We start from the raw sequence: 9756 nt of genomic DNA, 5'->3' as shown, positions 1-9756 counted from the left end.
CTTAGACAAACATGATAGTATTTTTTTCTGTTGCCTACTTTTTCCCACAAATCCTCTAAACAGGTAAATTAGGTATGATTTTATTTTTGAGAGCTTCTAAAACAAAATGTAGGCTTAAAAAGGATTCCCTAAAGCAGCTGTAGAAAGATTAAAATATAATGAAGCTGTGTCTCCAATGATGATTTTATTAGTTGTCATACTATTCAAGCACTAAATCCTGGGACATCTTCCTAGAGAAGGCACTTCTCAGGAGCTTCTTCTTTATCCTGTCCAGGTCTACCATAGATGTACAGGATATATGCTAACAGGATGTATAAATACAAAGCACTAAAAAAAGAGAAAATAAGATATTTAAAATAAGATAAAGATGTATCTTAAATCACCAGAATCCACAAACAATAATATAAATTAGTAAAAGCCTTCAGTTCTGAGATGTGAAAGAAATTAAGGGTATATTAAAAGAAACTGAATTTTAATGTAAGTTTAAAAATGGCAATAAAGGATCTAAGATGGTGGAATAGTAAGAGGATTCTAGGCTCATCTCGTCCCTCAAACACAACTAGATAACTATCAAATCATTCTAAATACCCCAGAAATCAACCTAAAGACTGACAGAGCAAACTCCACATCTAAAGGGAGAGAAGAAGACACATAGAAGAAAGTAAGAAGTGTGGAGACATGGATTAAAGGAGAGATTGCAGGTGCTTAGGAGGACAGGAGCCATAGTCACAGAGAAGGGTGAGAAAGACAGGAGCACAGAGGGGAGTGCACAAGGAGAACATTTCCCCAAAGCCAATGGCTGGGAAAACAAGAGGGGCTGATTTTTATGAGTTCTTGCAACCAGCAGGGCTTAAAGTCTGGAGTTTTAAAGATCAGCAGGCTTGGCTGGGATAGAGCTCTGTGGGTGCTGCCCTATTCCTGGAGAGAAGACAGGCAAACAACCCAAGGGCAGAAGGCCTGGAAACAACTTGAAGAACGCCTGGGGCACAAAGGGGAGATTTTTTTTTTGCTCTTCTTGGAGAAGAAGAAGAAGAGCTTGTCCCTGAGAGGCAGAGTTCAGAGAGACACTGCTGTGGGGACATTTCTTTAACCACCCCTCAGCATAAACACAGCTCATCTCCAACAATGACTGCCTGACTTGCTTACACCAAGTCCCACACCCCTGTGCTCTGGCATGACAGCCCATTTTGGTCAAGCTTGTCTCAGTCCCAGCATGGTGGGACCCTCCCCAGAAGACCAGCACAGGCCCCTGCCCACACCATGTCCCTAAAGCCTGGAGTTTCAGAAGGCTACAGGCTTGGTTGGGTTGGAGCCCGGGGGGCACTATGCTGTTCCTGGAGAGAACGCAAGCAAACAACTGGAGGCAGACAGTATTGAAACAGCAATCTGAAAAATGCCTGTGACACACAGTGCAGAATATTACTCCCTCTTCTCAGAGTGCTTCCCTGAGAGGCAGTGTGCACAGAGATGTCTCTCCAGATGCTTCTCTCCTACAAAGGAGCTTGCTGGCGCCATTTCCCTCCCTCACCCCTTAGCATAAACCTGGAGTAAGCAGCATGGCTTCTACATTGGTTGCCTAACCTGCTTACATCAAGTCCCACAACTCTGTGCTCTGGTAGTACCTCCTTCTCAGCCAAGCTAGCCTCAGTTCCAGTGTGGTGGGTCCCTTTCCCAGAAGACCAGCAGTAATCCCTGCTGACACCACATGTCCTGACCAGATTATTCTACAGGGCTTCAGTTCTAGTGGAAATAGTATCATTTAACAAGCAGACCAGAGCACACCTAGTTAAAACCACCACATTCTGGCAAAGGACCAAACACTGCCCACTGCAGGTAAAAAGAGCCTTTGTAGATGAGTGGTGTGAAAAATAGAGCAGCCAAAACACAGCAGCAGAGTGCACACAATACACACCAGAGACACTCCCAGAAGCACCAAGCTCTGGACATTATATGACCTCTTCTTCATAAAGAAGTCTAACACACAGAAAAAGGCTGTTCTAACACACAGAAAAAGGCAGAAACTTAGACAAAACGCCAAGATCAAGGAATTCATCCCAAATGAAAGAACAAGAAAAGGCCATGGCCAGAAATCTAAGTGAAACAGATATAAGTAACATGCCTGACGGAAAATTTAAAGCAACAATCATAAGGATGCTGACTGGGCTTGAGAAAAGAATGGAAGACTTCAGGGAGGCCCTTACCGCAGAGATAAAAGAATTAAAAAACAATGAGTCTGAAATGAAAACTGCAATAACTGAAATTGGAAACATACTTGATGCAATGAACACAAGGCTGCAAGACACAGAGGAATAAGTAAGTGATACAGAAGACAAAACATTGGAAAACAATGAAACTAAACAAAAGAGAGAAAGAAGTATGGAACACAAGAATAGACTTAGGGAACTCAGTGACTCGATCAAATATGATAACATTCATATTATAGGAGTACTAGAATAAGAAGAGAAAATAGGGCAGCAAATCTATTTGATGAAATAATAGCTGGAAACTTCCCTAATCTGGGGAAGGAAACAGGCATCCAGATCCTGAGGCTCAGAGAACTCCCACCAAAATCAGTAAAAGCTGGGAGAGAAGAGCTAAGATGGCAGTACTGTAGGAGGACCCTAGGTTTGCCTGGTCCCTTGAACACTCTAGATAGCTATCAGACCATTCTGAATACCCAAGAAATCGACCTGAGAATTGATAGAACAAACTGCACAATTAGGGGGAGAGAAGAGGCCATATTGAGGAAGGTAGGAGGTGCAGAGATGTGGTTTGGGGGAAAAACTGACCATCGCTGCTGTGTAGGGGAGGGAGCCCTGGACATGGAGAAAAGTGAGAGAGAGTGGAGTGAACATGGACACACACAAGAACACTTCCCCAAAGCTATTGGCTGGGAAAATGAGAAGGGCTGATTTTTGAGAGTTTTTACAACCAGCAGGGCACAAAGACTGGAGTTTTAGAGGTCCCTGGGTTTGCCTGGGATAGAGATCAGAGGACACCACCCTATTCCTGGAGGAAGCAGGCAAGCACCACAGGGCAGACTGCACAATCTGAAGATTGCCTAAGATGCACAGGGAGAGACTATTCATACTTTTTGGAGTGCATATGTGAGAGGTGACATTGCCTCTCTAGGGACAAAAGAACAGTTGGGTGTCATTTCCCTCCCCCGCCCCTCAGCATAGGTGCAGAGACACCTGCTGAAGGCATCTAAATGGGACACAGGCTGTTTAGCCAGCTATGCTCCAAATCCCCTGCTCCTGTGCTCTGGGGTGACTGCATCAAACCTGCATCAGTTCCAGGGCAGCAAAACCCTTCCAGAGGACCAGTGCAGGTCCCTGCCACAACAGGTCCCTGATGTTTGGAATTTTAAAAATCAGAATGAGTGGCTAAGATAGAGCCCAAGGTGCACTGTGCTGCTCCAGGCAGGCAAGAACCCAGAGACAATGTGAAAACCATGATCCTAAAAATGCCTGGGATGCACAAGGGGAAGTTATTTGCTCCTCTAAAAGTGGTTCCCTGAGAGCTTTAAGAACAGACTCCCCAGCCCGGGAGTTCCACGTTTGTTTATTTCTTCTCCTGGACAAGAGGCCTCTGCCACAAACATGTCACACCAGATCATCGGTCAGGCCAAGAAGCATCCGAGCTTGATCCCCCTCTTCGTATTTATTGGTACAGGAGGTACTGGAGCAGCACTGTATGTCTTGAGCCTAGCATTGTTCAATCCAGATGTCAGTTGGGATAGGAAGAATAACCCAGAACCCTGGAACAAACTGGGTCCCAATGATCAATACAAGTTCTACTCAGTAAATGCAGATTACAGCAAACTGAAGAAAGAAGGTCCAGACTTCTAAATGAAATGTTTCACTATAAAGGTGCTTAGAATGAAGGTCTTTCAGAAGCCATCTGTGCAATTTTCCACTTACCAGGAAATATTTCCCCTCTAAATGCATGAAATCATGTTGGTGTATTGTGTTGGGGTTTACACTGAATAATAAATATCTGAAACCTGAAAAAAAAAAAACAGATTCCCCTCCCTGGGAACAAAGGAGCTGGCTGGCACCATCTCCCTCACCCACACCTCAGCATAAACCAGCTTAGTAAACAGCACACAATCAACACTGCTGCCTAACTTGCTTACACCAAGTCCCACCATCCTGTGTTCTGCTGGTACTGCTTTTCTTGGGCAAGTGTGACTAAAAACCCATGCAGTGGGCCCTTTTCCCAGAGACCAGAAAAAAACCCTGCATGTTCCATGTCTACTGACCACAGAATTCTGCAAAGCTTCTGTTCTAGTGGAAATAACATAAAGTCTCCTTTAACGAGCAGACCAGAACACATCTAAAAAATCACTACACTCTGGCCAAGGTCCAAACACTTCCCAATGCAGGCAATGAGAACCTCTACAGATGACTGACCTGAGGGATACAGCAGTCAAAACAGAGTAGGAGAGTGCACATGGGACCCACCAGAGACACTCCATGAAGAGCCAGGCCCTGGACACTATATGATCTCTTTTTAAAAAGCCATAACTCTCTTACAGAAAAAGACACAGACCTAGATAAAATGCCAAGACTAAGGAATTCATCCCAAAAGAAAGAAGAAAAGGTCATGACCAGGGATATAATCAAAACAGATATTAGTAATATGCCTGATCCATAATTTAAAGCAACAATCATAAGGATACTATTGGGCTTGAGAAAAGCATGGAAGACATCAGGGAGACCCTTACCGCACATATAAAAGAACTAAAAAAGAAAATCAGGCTGAAATGAAAAATGCAATAACTAAGATTCAAAACCAACTGGATGTAAAGACCACAGGGAAGGAAGAAGTAGAACAGATAAGTGATATACAATAAACAATTATGGAAAATAATGAAGCTGAACAAAAGAGAAAAAAAAATATTGGATCATGAGAGTATACTTAGGAAACTCAGTGATTCCATCAAATGCAACATCATTTGTATCATAGGAGTCCCAGGACAAGAAGAGAGAGAAAAGGGGAAAAAGGTTTATTTGAGGAAACTATGGCTAATAACTTCCCTAATCTGGAGAATGAAACATACATCCAAATCCAGGGGGCACAGAGAAATCCCATCAAAATTAACAAAATCAGGTCAACACCAAGACATATTGTAGTTAACTTTGCAAACTATAGTGACAAAGAAAACTCCTAAAATCACCAAGACAAAAGAAGTCCCTAACTTACAAGGGAAGACACATAAGGCTAGCAGCAAATCTCTCTACAGAAACATGGCAAGCCAGAAAGAAGTGGCATGATATATTCAACATGCTGAGCAGGAAAAATATGCAGCCAAGAATACTCTATCCAGCACGCTATCATTCAGAATAGAAGGAGAGATAAAGAGTTTCCCAGACAAATGAAAATTAAGGGAGTTCTTTACCACTAAATCAGTCCTGCAAGAAATATTAAAGGGGACTCCTTGAGTGGGAAAGAAAGACTAAAAGCAAAAAAGACTAAAAAGGAACATAGAAAATCTCCAGAAACAATGACAAAACAATTAATAAAATGGCACAAAATACATATCTATTAATAATTATTCTGAATTTAAACAGATTAAATGCTCCAATCAAAAGACAGAGGGTGTCAGAATGGATAAGAAAACAAGACCTATCTATATGCTGCCTACAGGGGATTCATTTTAGACCCAAAGACACGTGCAGACTGAAAGTGAGGTGATATAGAAATATTTATCATGCAAATGGATGTCAAAAGAAAGCCAGAGCAGCAATACTTATATCAGACAAACTAAATTTTAAACCAAACACTGTAACAAGAGATGAATGGCACTATATATCATAATAAAGGGGAGACTCCAACAAGAAAATCCAATAACAATTGTAAACATTGATGGCCCCAACTTAGAGAATACAAATATGTAAAACAATTAATAACAAACATAAAGGAACTCCTTGATAATAATACAATAATCGTAGGGGACTTTAACACCCAGTTACATAAATGGACAAACCATCTAAGCAGAAACTCAACAAGGAAGCAATGGTTTTGAATGACACTGGACCAGACGGACTTAACAGATATATTCAGAACACTTCATCCTAAAACAGCAGAATACACATTTTTTCAAGTGCACATGGGACTGCTCCTGAACAGATCACATACTGGGTCACAAATCAGACCTCAATAAGTAGAAAAAGATTGATCATAAGATGCATATTTTCTTTTTTTTAAGATTTTACTTATTCATGAGAAAGAGAGAGAGAGAGAAGGCACAGGCAGGGAGAGGAGAAGAGGAGCCCGACTCAGACTCCTCTCAATCCCAGGACCCTAGGATCATGACCTGAGCTGAAGGCAGATGCTCAACCAACTGAGCAACCCAGGCAACCCTGATGCATATTTTCTGACCACAACACTAGGAAACTTGAGGTCAATTATAACAAAAAAATTTGGAAAGACCACAAATATATGGAGGTTAAAGAACATGCTACTAAAGAATGAATAGGTCAACCAGGAAATTAAAGAAGAAATTTAAAAATACATGGAAGAATTGAAAATGAAAACATGATACTCCAAAACCTTTGGGATGCAGCGGAAGTGGTCCTAAGAGGGAAGTATATAGCAATACAGGCCTACCTCAAGGAGCAAGAAAAATCTCAAATAAACTACATAACCTTACACCTAAAGAAGCTAGATAAAGAATAACAAGCAAAGCCTAAAACCAGCAGAAGAATGGAAATAATAAACACTGGAGCAGAAATAAATTATATAGAAACTAAAACAAAACAAAATAAGAAACAACAACAGTAGAACAGATCAATGAAACCAGGAGATGTTTCTTTGAAATACTTGATATAATTGATAAAACCCTAGCCAGACTTATGAAAAGGAAAAGAGAAAGGACCTAAATAAATAAAATCACAAATGAGAGGAGAAATAACAAGACCACAGAAATACAAACAAGGATAAGACAATATTATGAAAAACTCTATGCAAACAAATTGGCCAACATGGAAGAAATGGATAAATGCCGAGAAACATATCAACTACCAAAACTGGAACAGGAACAAATAGAAACTTGAACAGAATAATAACCAGCAAAGAAATTGAATCATTAATCAAAAATCTCCTAACAAACAAAAGTCCAGGGCCAGATGGCTTCAAAGGCAAATTCTACCAAATATTTATATTTTATTTTATTTTGTAGTTTTTTTCTTTAAATCCAATTTAGTTAACATAGAGTGTATTATTAGTTTATGGGTATAATTTAGTGATTCATCAGTTCCATATAACACCCAGTGCTCATCATATCAAGTGCCCTCCTTAATGCCCATTGGCCATTTATCCCATGCCACCACCCACCATCCCTCTTGCAACCCTCAGTTTGTTGCATATTTTTAAGAGTCTCTTATGATTTGCCTCCCTCTCTGTTTTTATCTTATTTTACTTTCCCTTCCCTTCTCTATGTTCATCTGTTTTGTTCTTAAATTTCACATATGAGTGAAATCATACGGTATTTGTCTTTCTCTGACTTATTTCACTTAGCATAATACACTGTAGTTCCATCCACATCATTGCAAATAGCAAGACTTCATTCTTTTAGATGTCTGAGTAATATACCATTATACATACATACCACCTGTTCTTTATCCATTCTTCTGTTGATGGACATCTGGGCTCTTTCCATGTTTTGCCTACTGTGGACATTGTTGCTTATAACATTGGGGTGCACGTGCCCCCTCAAATCACTATTTTTGTATCCTCTGGATAAATACCTGTAGTTAAATTCCTGGGTTGTAGGGGAGTTCTATTTTTAACTTGTTGAGGAACCTCCATACTGGTTTCCAGAGTGGCTGCACCAGTTTGCATTCCACTAACAGCATAAGGGGGTTTCCCTTTCTCCACATCCTCACCAACATCTGTTGTTTCCTGAATTTTTAATTTTAGCCATTCTGACTGGTGTGAGGTGGTATCTCATTGTGGTTTTGATTTGTATTAGTCTGATGATGAGTGATGTTGAGCATTTTTTCATATGTTTGCTAGCCATTGGTATGTCTTCTTGGAGAAATGTCTTCAGCCTATTTCTTAACTGGATTTTTTATTTTGGGGGTGTTGAGATTGATGAGTTCTTTATAGATTTTGGATACTAGCCCTTTGTCCAGTATGTTATTTGCAAATATCTTCTCCCATCCCACTGGTTTCCTTTTAGTTTTATTCATTGTTTCCTTTTCTGTGCAGAAGCTTTTTGTCTTGATGAAGTCCCAATAGTTCACTTATGCCTTTGTTTCCCTTGCCTCTGGACAAGTGTCAAGCAAGAAGTTGCTGTGGCCAAGGTCAAAGAGGTATTATCTGTGTTCTCCTCAAGGATTTTTATGTTTTCCTGTCTCACATTTACGTCTTTCATCTATTTTGAATTTATTTTTTTGTATGGTATAAGAAAGTGGTCCAGTTTCTTTCTTCTGCATGTGGCTGTCCAATTTTCCCAGCACATTTGTGGAAGAGACTGTCTTTTTTCCATTGGATATTCTTTCCTGCTTTGTTGAAGACTGTTGACCATAGAATTGAAGGTCCATCTCTGGAGTCTCTATTCTGTTCCATTCATCTATGTGTCTATTTTTGTGCCAGTACCATACTGTCATATAGCTTTGTAATACAGTTTGAAGTCCAGAATTGTGATGCTGCCAGTTTTGCTTTTCCAAGATTGTGTTGGCTATTCTGGGTCTTTTCTGTTTCCATACAAATTTTAGAGTTGTTCTAACTCTATGAGAAAAGCTGGTGTTATTTTGATAAGGATTGCATTGAATGTGTAGATTGTTTTGGGTAGTATAGACATTTTTACAATATTTGTTCTTCCAATCCATAAACATGGAATGTTTTTCCATCTTTTTCTGTCTTCCTCAATTTCTTTCATAAGTGTTCTATAGTTTTTAAAGTACAGATCTTTTACCTCTTTGGTTAGGTTTATTCCTAGGCATCTTATGTTTTTTGGCACAATTGTAAATGGGACTGATTCCTTCATTTCTCTTTCTGCTGCTTCACTATTGGTGTATAGACATGCAATAGACTTCTGTGCATTGATTTTATATCCTGCAACTTTGCTGAATTCATGAATCAGTTCTAGCAATTATTTGTGGAGTCTTTTGGGTTTTCTTTTTAAAAAGATTTTATTTATTTTTAGAGAGAGATAGAGTGGAGGGGAAGGGACAGAGGGAGAGAGAAATTCTCAAGTAGACTACACTGAACATGGAACCAGACGTGGGCCTCGATCTCATGACCCTGAGGTCATGACCTGAGCCAAAACCAAGAATTAGATGCTTAATCAACTGAGCCACCCAGGTGCCCCCTCGGGTTTTCTACATAAATAGTGGAAGTTTTACTTCTTCCCCCTTGCCTATTTGAATGTCTTTTATTTCTTTTTCTTTTTCTTTTTCTTTTTTTGTCTGATTGCTGAGCCTAGGACTTCCAGTACTATGTGAAATAATAGTGGTGAGAGTGGACAGCCCTGTCAGGTTCCCGACCTTAGGAGGAAAACCCTCAGTTTTTTCCCATTGAGAATGATATTAGCTGTGGGTCTTTCACATACGGCCTTTATGATGTTGAGGTATGCTTCTTCTATCCCTACTTTCGTGAGGGTTTTTATCAATAAGGATACTCAATTTTGTCAAATGCCTTTTCTGCATCTATTAACAGGATCATATGGTTCTTATCCTTTTTTTTATCAATGTGGTGTATCATGTTGATTGATTTGTGGATATTATACCACCCTGCAGCCCAGGA

The 9756-nt window shown here is 40.0% G+C and overlaps 1 pseudogene; it reads left to right on the top strand.

The window, feature by feature from the left end:
• The first annotated feature begins 3553 nt into the window (after positions 1-3553).
• LOC112839459 (cytochrome c oxidase subunit NDUFA4 pseudogene) lies at positions 3554-3991 on the top strand (annotated as a pseudogene).
• Positions 3992-9756: the final 5765 nt, after the last annotated feature.

Source organism: Callorhinus ursinus, unplaced genomic scaffold (genome assembly GCF_003265705.2).
Source record: "Callorhinus ursinus isolate GAN/ISIS: 27379988/994484 unplaced genomic scaffold, GSC_fseal_2.0 scaffold40, whole genome shotgun sequence".
NCBI classification, from domain to species: domain Eukaryota; kingdom Metazoa; phylum Chordata; class Mammalia; order Carnivora; family Otariidae; genus Callorhinus; species Callorhinus ursinus.
The sequence above is the reverse complement of the archived record's forward strand: the minus strand, read 5'-3'. Positions and strand labels throughout refer to the sequence as shown.